The sequence below is a fragment of the Leptodactylus fuscus genome, chromosome 6 (assembly GCF_031893055.1).
Source record: "Leptodactylus fuscus isolate aLepFus1 chromosome 6, aLepFus1.hap2, whole genome shotgun sequence".
NCBI classification, from domain to species: domain Eukaryota; kingdom Metazoa; phylum Chordata; class Amphibia; order Anura; family Leptodactylidae; genus Leptodactylus; species Leptodactylus fuscus.
The window spans coordinates 166,452,002-166,467,651 of NC_134270.1; the positions used below are offsets into that span (position 1 = coordinate 166,452,002).

At 46.3% G+C, this 15,650-nt stretch overlaps 1 protein-coding gene and 1 long non-coding RNA gene across 2 annotated transcripts in view; one reads left to right on the forward strand and one right to left on the reverse strand.

The window, feature by feature from the left end:
• The first annotated feature begins 1,013 nt into the window (after positions 1-1,013).
• LOC142209825 (uncharacterized) lies at positions 1,014-9,141 on the forward strand. The gene is made up of 5 exons (XR_012716967.1): positions 1,014-1,115; positions 1,743-1,817; positions 5,188-5,260; positions 8,466-8,526; positions 8,977-9,141. It is a non-coding gene; the product is annotated as an uncharacterized LOC142209825 (long non-coding RNA).
• Positions 9,142-12,334: 3,193 nt separating this feature from the next.
• Positions 12,335-15,650, reverse strand: part of SCN1B (sodium voltage-gated channel beta subunit 1) — a 30,830-nt gene continuing 27,514 nt past the window's right edge. Inside the window, exon 6 of the mRNA XM_075277935.1 lies at positions 12,335-15,288. The gene's annotated coding sequence lies outside the window, so the exon portion shown is untranslated. The remainder of the gene's footprint in view (positions 15,289-15,650) is intronic.

A 15,650-nucleotide genomic window follows, 5' to 3' on the forward strand; every position in this document is an offset into this window, starting at 1 on the left:
GGTGTTGTAATGTTTATACAGTATTTTCGTACTTTGTTATTTGTTAATAAATCGGCCTGAACAGGCCAAAATTTAAATCCAATTAGATGTGTATGTGTCTTATTGGGAAAGGGGGTGGGGGCGTGTTCAAGTGGTAGGTGGTCCCGTTGGTCATATTCACTAGGAGTGAACTATATTCCTCCTCCCCGTGTCAAGAAGAAGCCCTAGGCCCTGGGGACTGGGGACGGCATGACAGGGGGAGGATTAAGGGAACAAAAGGGTTAACCCTAACGGTTGGGTGCGGGGAAAATAGGGGGCGGAGTCGGAGGTGACTTAAGGAGGGGGTGGGGCTACTAGGGCTCAGTTCAGCATTGTGAGCAGGTTGAAGTGGCCCACCCTCCCGCCCTTGTTGTTTTTGTTTTAGTTTTGTTGTTAGTCTGGTGTTTTTGTTTTGCCTGGGGGGTTGGGGGGTTAGAGGCCTAACAGGCTGTTTTACGGCCTCATCTGTGGTATGGGGCTCCTAGTGGGGTAAGGTTCAAGCCTGGGGTGTCTCCTAGTTGGGCTCAGGTCCCTATAGGGTCTCAGGCTTATGCTTGCAGATTGTTGAGTTCTGCTCGAGGTTGGTGTCCTTGCGCCTGGGCAGATTCGGGGTGGTGCCTGTCCCCACGGTGGGATTGGCTGGGGTGTTGTTAGTTTGCACTTAAAAGGGGTTCACTTTGTAAAGGTTTACTCGGGGGGGGGGGGGGGGGGGGTATTTATACACCGCCCAGTTGGATGGCGGTGTTGTAATGTTTATACAGTATTTTCGTACTTTGTTATTTGTTAATAAATCGGCCTGAACAGGCCAAAATTTAAATCCAATTAGAAGTGTATGTGTCTTATTGGGAAAGGGGGTGGGGGCGTGTTCAAGTGGTAGGTGGTCCCGTTGGTCATATTCACTAGGAGTGAACTATATTCCTCCTCCCCGCGTCAAGGAATACAAGTAATACCGCACCCAATAACTGCTCACAATGCACTGACATGAGCGACAAACATGAGGAAGACGAAACCCGTCTATTTCCTGAACTAGAACACGAAAGTGAAAGTATAAGTAAAAGCAGAGTGCAGAGAAGAGCAAAGGTTGTTGAAGTACGGAGGTAAGTTATGGGGTCACCCCGCTTAAATCTGTAATATAAGGATCATTCTAGATAGATAGGAGATAGATAGATAGGAGATAGATAGATAGATAGATAGATAGATAGATAGATAGATAAAAGATAGATAGATAGATAAAAGATAGATAGATAGATAGATAAAAGATAGATAGATAAGAGATAGATAGATAGATAGATAGATAGATAGGTGATAGATAGATGATAGATAAATAGATAGACAGATAGGAGATAGATAGATAGATAGATAGATAGATAGATAGGAGATAGATAGATAGATAGATAGATAGATAGATAGATAGATAGATAGATAGATAGGAGATAGATAGATAGATAGATAGATCGATCGCCGGTTTATGTTTCAGAATTCTCCATAATCCCTACTCTGATATCTATGAATTCATGAAAACAATTATACGTAAACCTACCATTTCTGTATACAACATCTGTGCAGATCGATGTGTCTCCATGACTATAGACTACATAGTAACCTTTTGTAGCCTGATTGTGTAGTCATGCTTTCTCCACCCCATTCCTCTTCTTCTACGGCCTCTAGAGTAGAAGATACAATGACAAAGTTTCTATAAAGTGACTATTTCTAATCCATCCCAGGAAATACAACAACCAAAGGAGACGAAGACAAGATGCCGAAGTCTGAGGTTGTGATATCTTGGATGAACCTCATTGGTAGGGATGACTATACATTTCTGAATGTCTGTGTGATCTAGAGCCAGTGTCGGACTGGGGTGTCTAGGGCCCACCAGTGGAATTATTTCTAGGGGCCCACCATCAGGATCCCTGCAAACCAGCGATACCAGGACAGGGCGGTTGAAGGTAATGCTGCTCTCCCGCCATACAATGTGCAACACTGCACTACCTAAACCTATTGCCACATACTGTATGGAAAGTGAACAGCGTGGCTCCTAGAAATGTTACCATTACCTATAGCTGCGCTGTCCTGGAAGAGCTGATCTGCAGAGGTCCTGGCTGTTGTGTCATCACAGATGTAATATTGATGGTCTATCCCAAGGACAGACCATCAATATTACAAAGATGGATAAACCCTTTAAAGATTTGTCCAGGAATTGGAGCAACCCATGTGCTGGGAGGGAGGTGTAAAATAAAAAATAAAATAAAAAGCGCCTTCACCTGTTCTTGTTGCTCCGTTGTTCGCTGCCAGTGTTTATTCAGTCTCGCACCGGTGCCTCCATGCTGGGAGTCCTGCACCTCATGGGACCACTGAAACCAATTAGGTCTCATTTCCGGAAATCCTGTATCTAACAGACACAGGCGGGGACAACGGGGTGCTGGGGACAAAAGCTCAATGAAAAACACTGTGGAAAAAAATATATTGAGATTCACTGCAATTTTTTCCCACAATGTTTTTTTAGCTGCATCTCGCTGTTGTGCCTAATCCTTAAAGAAGACCTATCACCATCTGGGGCACATGAGGTTTAATACACCGCTAGAAAGCCAAGAGTGCCCTGAATTCAGCGCACTATTGGCTTTCACGTTCTGTGCCGGTACCGTAGATCTTCATCGTCAGAAGTGCGTTATGACAGTCAGGAACGCCCTTCCTCGCGGTAGTGTCTATAGCGCTGTACTGTGAGAGGGGTCGTTGCTTACCAGCCAGCGATGACGCTGAGCGCCTATAGAGCTCTCACAGTACAGTGCTATAGGCGCTGCTGTGAGGAAGGGCGTTCCGGACTGACTGTCAGAAACGCCTTTCTGACAGTGAAGAGCTACGGACTGATAGCTCCTCACCGGGGGCACAAAATGGGAAAGCTGAAAGTGCACTGAAATCATCGCACTGTCAGCTCTCTAGCGGTGTATTAAACCGCACCTGCCCCAGGAGGTGAGAGCTCCTCTTTACCATCTCAATATACTGCACACCACACTATAAGGATAAGGCCTAACACAGCGTCCCACAGCAAAAAAACACTGCGGGAAAACCCCCGGCGCCGACACATCAGTTTTTCCTGCAGCGCTTTTTGCAGAAACTCCACAGAGGTTTCCGTTTCCGCGCTCGTTTTGTACACAATACAGGACTGGGAGCAGAAAGCTTCATCCACTGTATAGTTGCCTGGCAGATTCACTGCAGCTCAGCTCCCACTGACTGCAATAAGTGCCGAGATGCAGAGAAGGTGCCGGCTGATATACAGTGGACAGAGCTTTCTGCTTCAGGCTCCGTATTGTGTACAGGACTGGTGCCAGAAGTGGCTCCATACAGATGATCGGTCTGAGGGCTGGGTGTGGGCCCCATACAGATCAGACATTTATAGCCTATTCTGACGATAAACCATAGAAAATTATGCCTGGACAACCCCTTTAATTTTCCCCCCAAATGCCCCACACTTTAAAGAGATTGTCCAGCATAATTTTTTTTTTTTGTTTATAATTAGTCCTGGGAGGTGAAAAACAAAGTACACATAAAAAAAAACCCCGCACTCATCTGTTCCCAGTGCTCTGATCCTGCAATTCTGCTGGTAGTTACATGCCGGACTGGACCGCACTGGGAGACACTGGGACAGGCAGACTTCCCCCTGCACACTCCGATCGGCAGTGTGCTTAAAAAAATAGAAAGTGTTTTTAAGGGTTCGTTCACATCTGCGCCCGGGGTCTCCGCCCTGCAGGCATTTTTCAAACCCATTCAAATGAAAGTGTGCGTCCGTAAGCTCCTGTGAGCGTTTTGTGCTCACCGCGGCGAAACGTTTTTTTTTTAACCAGACACAGAGTCGGACATGCAGGACTTTGTGTCTGGTTTAAAAAAAAAAAACGGTTTTGCCGCAGAGAACATAAAACACTCACCGGCGCTCACGGCCGGACTCGAACCGATAGGTTTCCGTCTTCTACATGCAGAAGATGGAAACCTCAGAATGGAGACCAGACGCTGGTGTGCACCTAGTGTTAGCTGTGTTTTGCTCAGTAGGGCCTAATCCTTACCCTGCACACAGTATTATCCCCCATAGTGGCCCCTGCACACAGTATTATGTCCCTCAGTGGCCTCTGTACACAGTATTATGCCCCATAGTGGCCCCTGCACACAGTATTATCCCCATAGTGGCCCCTGCACACAGTATTATGCCCCATAGTGGCCCCTGCACACAGTATTATGCCCCATAGTGGCCCCTGCACACAGTATTATGCCCCATAGTGGCCCCTGCACACAGTATTATGCCCCATAGTGGCCCCTGCACACAGTATTATACCCCATAGTGGCCCCTGCACACTGTATTATGCCCCATAGTGGCCCCTGCACACAGTATTATCCCCCATAGTGGCCCCTGCACACAGTATTATACCCCATAGTGGCCCCTGCACACAGTATTATACCCCATAGTGGCCCCTGCACACAGTATTATCCCCCATAGTGGCCCCTGCACACAGTATTATACCCCATAGTGGCCCCTGCACACAGTATTATGCCCCATAGTGGCCCCTGCACACTGTATTATTCCCCACAGTGGACTTCCCGAAAAGGGAAGATGTGAACCAGGCCTAATACATATAACATACATTTACACACACACACCTATCTACAAATATACAGGACTCACACAGTATATCAGACACTTTACACAAATATACACACATTAAATATACATATTTTACCCAAAAAATGTACTTACATTTGGCTGTGTCCTGTCTGTCCTGTCTGGCTGTGGTGAAAGCTCTTCGTTTACAGCAGCCGGCAGACATCCCCCTGCACACTCCGATCTGTGTGGGGGAGGGGCAGCACAGCTCCTGCTAGTGACGGCAGTGTGCAGTGCAGGGAGCAGAGACACACTCCCAGCGATTGATACAGGGGCCCATTTTGGCACGGTCAGGATCCCGATCGGGCCCCTGACAAGTGCATTTAGATAAAATTAATAGTCAGGCTCGGGGGCCCACAGGGGAATCCCCCGGTGCTCCGGCGGGCCAGTCCGACCCTGTCTAGAGCCTCATACACTGACCAATCATTGCTCGTGATCTAGTTAGTAATGTAATGTCTACAATCTGTCCTCTAAGGCCGGGGATACAAATAGACTGTTTTTTTTTTTTTTTTGCTTTTTTCCAGAGACTTTTCTGGACGGTTGTGTTAAGATACTTCGCCCACTGCTTGAATGTTTAACCCTACTGCTATCCATATGGTAAGTATCACTAATACAATTACATTCCTATAACCTGCCATTACTAGTCCTAAAATTTTGTCTTAGGCTGAAACCCAATGTTGTGTAACTGCTGCGTATTACAGTACCTGCGACGTAGATGGGATTCTGGCTAATCCCCATCCACACATTGCAGAAAAAATCTGCCGAGGAAAAGCTGCATTTTCAAAGACGCCCGTGTTTTTGGAAATCGTAGCCTGTCAATTATACCGCCATTAAAGGGGTTTTCTCATCTCAGTGTCTCAGCAGGCTCCCTGCAGTATTTTCTTCTCACTTTCTGTATTTCTCTCCCCATCCTCCCTCTTGGTAAACGGGACGGAGAAGTCTCACAACACTTATACAGATCAGATAATATGCAGATGCTTGTACAGAATGGGCTCAGTGTTATCTGTATGTTTACATAGACAGATAACAGACCAGGCTTTATCAGTAAACTGCAGTGTTAACATTTCGGGCCGGAGCTTCCGCAGTACCGTACGGAGGCCCTGCCCCGCTAGACTGTTGGCGCGCATTTGCGCTTCCGGTCCTATGGAGGAGGGCTGGAACCTAAGCAATAGTCTGCAGGGATTCTGGTCTCCTCCTGGGACCAGAAACCATTCTTCCAGGGTCAGGGAGGTCAGCGGCAGGCCAGAGGCTATTTAGGCATCATTCTGGCTCCGGCCCATCACTGGCTATTCAGTTTACCTGGTGACAGCTTCCTTTCTGCACTCCTAGGGGATTATGCCCAATAGCGGCCCCAGTGCACAGTATTATGCCCCATGGCGGCCCCAGTGCACAGTATTATGCCCCACAGTGGCCCCTGCATACAGTATTATGCCCCATAGTGGCCCCTGCACACAGTATCATGCCCCATAGTGGCCCCTACACACAGTATTATGTCCCATAGTGGCCCCTGCATACAGTATTATGCCCCATAGTGGCCCCTGCACACAGTATTATGCCCCATAGCGGCCCCAGTGCACAGTATTATGCCCCACAGTGGCCCCTGCATACAGTATTATGGCCCATAGTGGCCCCTGCACACAGTATTATGCCCCATAGTTGCCCCTGCACACAGTATTATGCCCCACAGTGGCCCTGCACCCAATATTATCCCCCATAGTGGCCCCTGCACACAGTATTATCCCCCATAGTGGCCCCTGCACACAGTATTATACCCCACAGTGGCCCTGCACCCAATATTATCCCCCATAGTGGCCCCTGCACCCAATATTATCCCCCATAGTGGCCCCTGCACACAGTATTATCCCCCATAGTGGCCCCTGCACACAGTATTATACCCCACAGTGGCCCTGCTCACAGTATTATACCCTATAGTGGCCCCTGCTCACAGTATTATACCCTATAGTGGCCCCTGCACACAGTATTATGCCCCATAGTGGCCCCTGCACACAATATTATGCCCCATAGTGGCCCCTGCACACAGTATTATGCTCCATAGAGGCCCCTGCACACAGTATAATGTCCCATAGTGTCCCCTGCACACAGTATTATGCCCCATAGTGGCCCCTGCACACAGTATTATGCCCCATAGTGGCCCCTGCACACAATATTATGCCCCATAGTGGCCCCTGCACACAGTATTATGCCCCATAGTGGCCCCTGCACACAGTATTATCCCCCATAGTGGCCCCTGCACACAGTATTATCCCCCATAGTGGCTCCTGCACACAGTATTATCCCCCATAGTGGCCCCTGCACATAGTATTATCCCCCATAGTGGTCCCTGCACACAGTATTATCCCCCATAGTGGCCCCTGCACACAGTATTATGTCCCATAGTGGCCCCTGCACACAGTATTATGCCCCACTGTCAGGGCCGGCTCCAGGTTTTTATGGGCCCTTGGGCGACAGAGCCTCAGTGGGCCCCCTGTGCGTTACAGATGAAGCGAGTGACGTCATGCAGGAGTGTGGCATCACCAACGCCATACCTCCCAATCTTTTAAAGAGTAGAAAGAGGGGCAAAATGTGCGGCGCGCTCTGTGTGCCGCGGCAAATTTAGCTCCACCCACTTTTATGTTGATTCCACCCATTCTCATTCATTTATTATGTGCTCCCACACAGTATAATCCTCCTACAGTCACCTGTAAATTATATGCCCCCCTCCATCTCTCCCCCAGTTTCATATACACCCTTCATCTGCCCCCAGTTTCATGTCCCCCCTCCATCTCTGTCCCCAGTTTCATCACGTTCTCCCCCTTCATCTGCCCACAGTTTAATGTCCCCTGTCTCTGCCCCAGTGTCATGCTGTTCTCCCCCCCTCCATCTGCCCCAGTGTCATGCCGTTCCCCCCCTCCCCTTCAGTTTCATTGGGCCCCCTCCATCTCTGTCCCCAGTTCCATGCTGTTCTCCCCCCCCTCCATCTGCCCCAGTGTCATGCTGTTCTCCCCCCCTCCATCTGCCCCAGTGTCATGCTGTTCCCCCCCTCCCCTTCATTTGCCCCCCAGTTTCATGGGCCCCCTTCATTATGTTTCACCTTAATATGTAATACAAAACAAACACTTACATCACTCACCTTCCCTCGTTCCCCCGACGCTCCTCTCTCTCTCCCTCCAATCACATACGCGATGCAGGAGCTGTGAGATCAGCTCCTGCTTAGCTCCGGACCGGCTTGCGTGTGTAGGCGTGATGCGATGACGTCATCGCGCCTACACACGCAAGCCGGGGCCGGAGCTTTAAAGCAGGAGCTGATCTCACAGCTCCTGCATCGCGTATGTATTTCAGCTCATCGGCGGACGGACGCCGATGAGCTGAAATTGTGACAGGCAAGTGCCGGGGGGCCCCCAGAGGCTCTGTGGGCCCCGGCACTTGCCCGACTATGCCGTGCGCTGACGCCGGCCCTGCCCACTGTGGACACTCATGAATAATTATTATACTCTTTTCAGACCCCATAATATAATAATTGGAGAACGAAGGGAGATACCAACATAAAAACACTGTTACTTACCTATCTCCGCCTCTGCTGCAGTCCTCGGTGGTGTCGGCCATCTTCACTGACGTCCGGGACGTCACATGACCTAGGACGCAGGCCTGGGTCATGTGGTGTCAGGGAGCGTCACAGAAGTAGGTCCGAACCTGTCCAGAGAGGTAAGAAACACATTTTTTCATGTTCTTATGTTTATATCATTATACTTGGAGATCTGAAAAGACCCCTGAAAATATCTGATATTCTGTGTCTGTTTTCTAGCGAAGCAGCCAAAAATCTTTTCAAGTTTTTCACTGGCTGATTTCTCCATGAACCAGTAAAGGTACAGACTATTCTCATTCTGAATTTTTACGTGATGTGATCTCCTACACTAGTTATTCATTGTTTCGACTTATAGATTTCCAACTAAATCTAAAGATAATTCTTTGTTATGAATTGTCATCGAGCTTCTGTAAAATCAGAGAAAAGTGTTGCGTCAGCAAGTCATGTTACTAACCTCTCCTGGGCTCGGCCGCACATCCTATAAGTCACCACTAGGGACTGTGATTGGGCCTCAGCGGTCACATGGGGACATCAATGTCATCAGGGTATGTGATGAAGCTGTAGCATCAAACCTTGGACCTTGACGTGTCCATGTGAGGCCCAATCACCGGCCTCAGTAGGGACCAAGGGGGCTAGAAGACATAGCGGACAGCCTGGAAAGAACCCCGTAATGCAGGAGGATGCTGGGAAATAGGTCAAGTAGAAAAATAATATTATGTTTCTATTGTAGGGATTACTTGAAAGTTCTGGATGGCCGACATCAAGATCTACAAGTACTCGAACCTAAACTCATACAGATACAGTATAAAACTTAACCTTCAATGTTGTGTGAACATCATAATATAACGAGGATTAATTAAAAACACTTATTTGTTTTACTTAATCATTAAAATAAATGGTGCACTGCACGCAACATATGTCTCCTGTATTTATATTCTGTATATCCTATTAATATTATAAATGTGAAAGTTTGTGAGTTTGTGGGTTTGTGTGTTTGGATGTTTGCATGTTCGGATGTTTGTTCCTCAATCACGGAAAAACCGCTCCACCGATTTGGCTGAAATTTTCCACAAACATAGTTAATACACCCGATTAAACAATAGGCTACTTTTTGTCACAATAGCGCACATACGTTTTTCCCAGGACCCCCACAAAACCCAAACTCACACCACTATCTCTGCAATCTCACACACTTTGGACCCCAATTTGGCTGAAATTTTCCACAAACATAGCCCCTACACTCGATTGTGCAATAGGCTACTTTTCGTCACAATAGCGCACATACGTTTTTCCCAGGACCCTTTGGATGTTCGGATGTTTGGCGGTCAATCACGCAAAAACCGCTCCACCGATTTGGCTGAAATTTTCCACAAACATAGTTATTACACTCGATTAAACAATAGGCTACTTTTCGTCACAATAGCGCACATATGTTTTTCCCAGGACCCCCACAAACCCCAAACTCACACCACCATCTCTGCAATCTCACACACTTTGGACCATAGCAAGCCACAAAATTCATATTGCCCTCTGCAGCCTCACCCCTAACCCCACACAATCACATATACATAGACTTTACCACTTTGCCCCTCCCCTTAACGATTCTCCAGGAGGTTCTCTTTAACGCTCCGGAGCAGCCATGTTTGCCAACCCCCACTGCTCTGACAATCTGCGACACCGCCCACCCATGTCAATAACCCTAGGCGGTCTAATAAATGCAAAAAAAAAGTTTAAAAAAAGTAAAAAAAATATAAAATAAAAAATAAAAAGGATTAAAAATTCAAATCACCCCCCTTTCCCTAGAACACATATATAAGTAGTTAAAAACTGTGAAACACATACATGTTAGGTATCCCTGTGTCCGAAATCGCCCGCTCTACAAAGCTATACAAATATTTTCCTGTTCGGTAAACGCCGTAGCGGGAAAAATGGTCAAAAGTGCCAAACCGCCGTTTTTTCACTGTTTTGATTCTGATAAAAATTTGAATAAAAAGTGATCAAAGCAATAACATTTCCCGAAAATGGTAGAACTAAAAAGTACACCCAGTCCCACAAAAAAAGACGCCCTATACATCCCCGTACACGCACGTATAAAAAAGTTACGGCTGTCGGAATATGACGACTTTTCAAAAAAAAAATTTTTAACACAGTTTTGGGGTTTTTTTAAGGGGTCAAAATGTAAATAAAACCATATAAATTTGGTATCCCTGGAACCGTACTGAAACACAGAATACAGGGGACATGTCATTTTGGTTGCACAGTGAACGCTGTAAAACCAAAGCCCGTAAGAAAGTCGCAGAAATGCATTTTTTCTTCAAATCCACCCCATTCTGAATTTTTTCCCTGTTTCCCAGTACATTATATAGAATAAATAATGGTGGCATCATGAAGAAAAATTTGTCCCGCAAAAAGTAAGACCTCATATGGCTCTGGGAGCAGAGAAATAAAAAAGTTATGGGGTTTAGAAGGAGGGGAGTCAGAAATGAAAATAAAAAAATGTCATCGGCGGGAAAGGGTTAACTTCAAAAACTTCTGTCCCAAAGTCACTATGTACAGTTTCTCACAACACCGTATATATAGCAGCTCAAATACAAAGTAACTTCAACACAAAAGTCTCACGTATTCTCTGAATTATAGCAAAAACAAGATACAAAGTTACATTTCATATCCCATACCTTATACACAGTACAAAAACCTTACCCGCGCCTGTATATACCCACTGCTACAATCACCGCAGACGAAGTCGCGGGTACCAGCTAGTTATTATATATTATATATATATATATATATATATATATATATATATATATATATATATATATATTCTTCTCCTACCTTTAGATATCTTCTCCGCGCCACCGTTCATTATATAATCCGGTTTTTGTCGGTATGCAAATGAGTTCTCTCGCAGCACTGGGGGCAGTCCCCAGCACTCAAACAGCACTGGAGGCGTCCCCAATGCTCCGAGAGAACTCTGCAGCCCCGCCTCCATCTTCTTCAGGAACGGGTCTTCTTCCGGCGGTAGCTGCAAACTTCTAGGCCTCGGGCAGCCGACTGCGCATGCCTCCCGGCCACATTTGCTTGTGGCCGGCAGTTGTGCGCAGTCGGCTTTGCCCTAGGCCTGAGGCCTAGAAATTTGAAGACAACCCCTGGAAGAAAACGCGAAGAAGACTCGTTCCTGAAGAAGATGGAGGCGGCGCTGGAGAGTTCTCTCGCAGCATTGAGGACGCCCCCAGTGCTGTTTGATCGCTATAAGAGCACTTTAAGAATTGGACATATTGATACAATAAACAGAACTAATTTCTCTTCAGATCTGAATAATATACATCACTTTGAAACTCTACAACATACTCTATTCAGGGAACCCCTTGTTGTCCCTAACATACAGCAAATGCCCAGCGTTAATGTCCAAATTAAGGCTCCTGCCTCCTTGGTCAAAGTTGACTGAGGTGCCATTTTCCTGTGCATTGCTCCAAGGTTTGTCTGGTATTCAAATCTATTGCAGGTTGCTCTATGAAATCTCGCGCATGCGCCGTCAGTTCTGCCCGAACCCAAAGTGTCAGAGCCAACTGCGCATGCACAGGATTTCAACTGTTGCATCGGATGCCTACGCAAGGCTGAAGACCAGGAGAAGGTGCAGGGGAGAATGAACAGGAGGCACTAAGGGGCGGCGAGGGGTTGATGATGCTGGGGTGCTCGGAGCACAAGGGAAACGCTCCCTGTGCTCCCTGAGCATAATTTGCATATTAGAATAAACATAGCATCTATTGCTCGACTAGAAATTCTCATGGAACCCTCACCACCAAGTTTGGTGCAAAGTGGGACATATGCAGGACATTGCAAAAGAGGCGCCATTATGATGTCATGTGTTTGATTCGCCCTTGTTGCCCTTCCATATCTCCAGGACTATTCTGCTATCCCTTGCTTGCAACCTCTGGGGTGGTAAGTCCTGTCCAAGTCCTGTCCTGTCCAAATCCTGTGCAGGGCCCCATCTCACAAGGGCCATATTCATCTGGACCCCAAAGACCTAATACCAATGTGTATAAAGTAAACCACTCGTCAGCCATTGTATAAAGCCATTTTAGATGTTTATATTGTCAGATCTCTTTATTATTCTCAGTCAAATAAACAGAATGCTTTATTTAAAAAAAGCAAAAAAAAACAAAACCAAAAAATAACAAAAAAAGAAAAAAACACCACACGGCCCGCAAATTTCCCAGCCTCAAATGAACATGAAGAATGCAAAATTATAATGTAAAAAATAGTAACAATAGGATAAAAGATGAAAATAAAATGACATTTTACAGCAGGGATTACCATGATGACAGCGGGTGATGACGGACAGACAGGTTTAACACCTTCATCCCCAGCGTGACTCCTCCGCCGGTTCAGGAAGGGTTAAGAAGCAGGCACAATAAGACAGTAGAAGCTTGCTTTGCAAGGCTGCAGCTTGTTGGTACAGTAAAGTTCAGCATGCATCATACATAAGTTGCGGCTACGCAGTAGCCCTACTAAATCATATGCTACTGAGGAAGTTTGTTACGGCATGCCCGGTTCTCCATGAGGCTTCAAAGGTCAACTCCATGCCCTAACCAGAAATGGTTGACTGCATTTAACCAAAATCTTCTACACGGGGTCTAGAAGCCAATAATAGGCCGCCTGGAAAAGGATCTGCCACCGATGAGCTGCTTTAGTTGCACGAGACCCTGCAGATTTGACATGGAAGGTACTTGGAGGTCACTAGAGATGGTGTATGCAACAAATAAAACTTAACACCATCTGCAGGATTCTTTGCTGGTTACATGGAGATGACTACTGAATCCTTGGACCACCAGGGACAACCATTGCGTCTTCAAAAATGACCACTAGAGAGATCCTAGGATTACCTGGGACCATAAAGTCACCTTTCCAACCCATCATTGGGTCTCCAGGTTGGAGTGCAGGTATTTGGTAGAGCGCTCCCGGTCAGTGAAGGTAGGCACTCACCAAAATTTCCAAACGAGTGGTGGGCAAACTTTACAATTTGCAAATTTCATTGGCCCGAACGGAATCTGCCATTATTATACTCCGAAGTCTCTTCATAAGAAAGGGAAGAAATGGACCCGCACCAAATGGGGCCGAGGAGAGGAGAGCAAATAATGTGTTATCTTTATGAACCCCCTCAAGAGACCCTAGAATATGATAATGGTTCATGGCAAACTCTCAAAATTTTCAAATTCGTCCAAATCAAAAAATTTTGCAAAAATTCATGACAAACCTGGCTTGTTACGTGCTGGTTTGCACATCTGTACCCATATCTAACAATATAGATGCTCTGCAAGGTCATGGACTCAAAAGTGGAGCAGCTCTCCAGGGTAAGGATCTCGTCCAAAACCATCTCAGCTTCATAGACTCCTGTGTATAGTAAAGGGTAATAACAGATTGTGATTAAATCCAGAAATTCCGCCTGGAGTTGTCCTTTAATTAAACTGAAGTGCATGTAATCCACCTTGTCCACCAGATGGGGGCAACAGAGATGTGCCATTAGCCATAAAACCTAACCTTAGTATAACATCGAGTCAAAGCTTGCATTAGATTGTCAGTTTGGGTTTTGTGCAAATTGCATAAATCATTGTGGTGGGTAAAGTTTGGCATTTGACAGGTTTACACGGTTGACCACTCCCAGAGTGACCATCAGTATACCATCCCTACAGAAATCACACCTGGTCCTCTAGAAAGAGGCCATGGGTGGTAGAACAGGGTCTCAAGTGGTTGAAATTGATATTTTTTTTTTTACTTGTAATACCCTTCCTGACCACCTGGTGTGCTGTTGGAAAAAAGACATACCTATTTGTAACATAAAGAGCAGCCTCGTTCAGATACAAGTCTTACAATACAGTAAAGTGCTACCTAGTGGTGGAAATCGTTAGTGCAGGAATTTACATGTTCTGGTATACAATGGCCGCATTGTGTCTAGAAAGAGAACCGCCAAGCCTCATGGGGGCGCAGCAGCCTCAGCAACCCTTCCTCTTTCAATCATACATAATAGAATCTAATTTTATTCTCTTTTTTGTGTTTTATTCTGTATTACAAAATAAATAACATGCTTTGATAAAAAGTCATTTAACCCCTTTCTCCCCGAGCTTCGCAGACCCAGTACACAGCAAGAGTTTGGGTAACCATACTTGGATTGCACCCCGGTAAGTAGTTCACATTCAACATGTCACCCCCCAATATCCATGACGGAAGCCGGAACAGCAGAGCCGAGTGAGTTGCGTCCATTCTTGGCCAAGGGCCGTCACCCACGTAATTCCGTCCTGAGCGTCAACGTTCAATTAAAGCTTCGAATGCGCGGGGGTTTAACTCATCGGGTGCCAGACCACGTTGCAGCATGTTGTTCGACAATACTTTCCCCGATATGGTTGAATAAATACAAGGCGCGCGTTCTTGTGCGGGGTTTTTTTTTTTTTTTGCAGCAAAAAGGAAAAAGGATATGCGTTCGGAGCGACATGCAAGGAATAGTAAACATGCCCCTTAGATTGCTCGCTGCATTCGGATACGATGTAAACAAAAAAAACGCAAATTGAAAAATTTATTTTTGGAAATTTTTGATTTTCCAGTTCATCGATAACCTTGGATGGTCGACTCCCATGAACGTAGCCCCCTCCCTCTCCGCACCCACAACGGAAAAAAAAAAATAAAGCAAAAGCGACGCCACAAAAGAAGAAAAAGTCTGACTTTCCATGGAAGCATATTTTGGTAAATTTCCTTAACACCTTCATTGCTGGTGAGCTACGGCAGCAATGATGAGGCTAAGGAGCGTTGCATATGTGAGTGACCCGGAATGTCCGGATGAAGCAAAACCGGGTCTTGTCCGCGTCTTCTGCATTGTTTAGCGTTAAAAGCGACTTGGAATAGATCCTGAAGCAACTCCTGGGGGAGGGAGGGAGGTGGTGGTGGTGGCGGTGGGGCTAGTGGTGGCGGTGGTGGGCTCGTGACCCGTTACAGTTTTCGGTCCTCCCAGCAGTGTTTACATTGCTCCTGGCTCCATCCGTTCGTCCAGCTGCGGAAAAAATTAAGGTTAAAGGGGAAATCTGTATGGAACCACTTCATAAATCTGTCTGCCCTCCCTGTGACAGAATGGAAAGCTATAGTGGTGGCTTGAGGTCCACATTTGGTGCAAGGAAGGGTCTTGTGCCAAATAGGTGCCTCAATGTGTGGGGGCAATGGGAGAATTACACTGTGTGGATGTCGGAGGGTGTGGTTTCTTAGGGAACATTATATTGTGTGAGGGCAAAGGTAGAGATTATACTGTATGGATCACTAACAGGGCAATATACTGTGTCGGGGACCAAAAAGGGGCATTATACAGTGTAGGGGCAATGAGAAAACATTATACTGTGTGGGGATAGAATGTGGCATTAT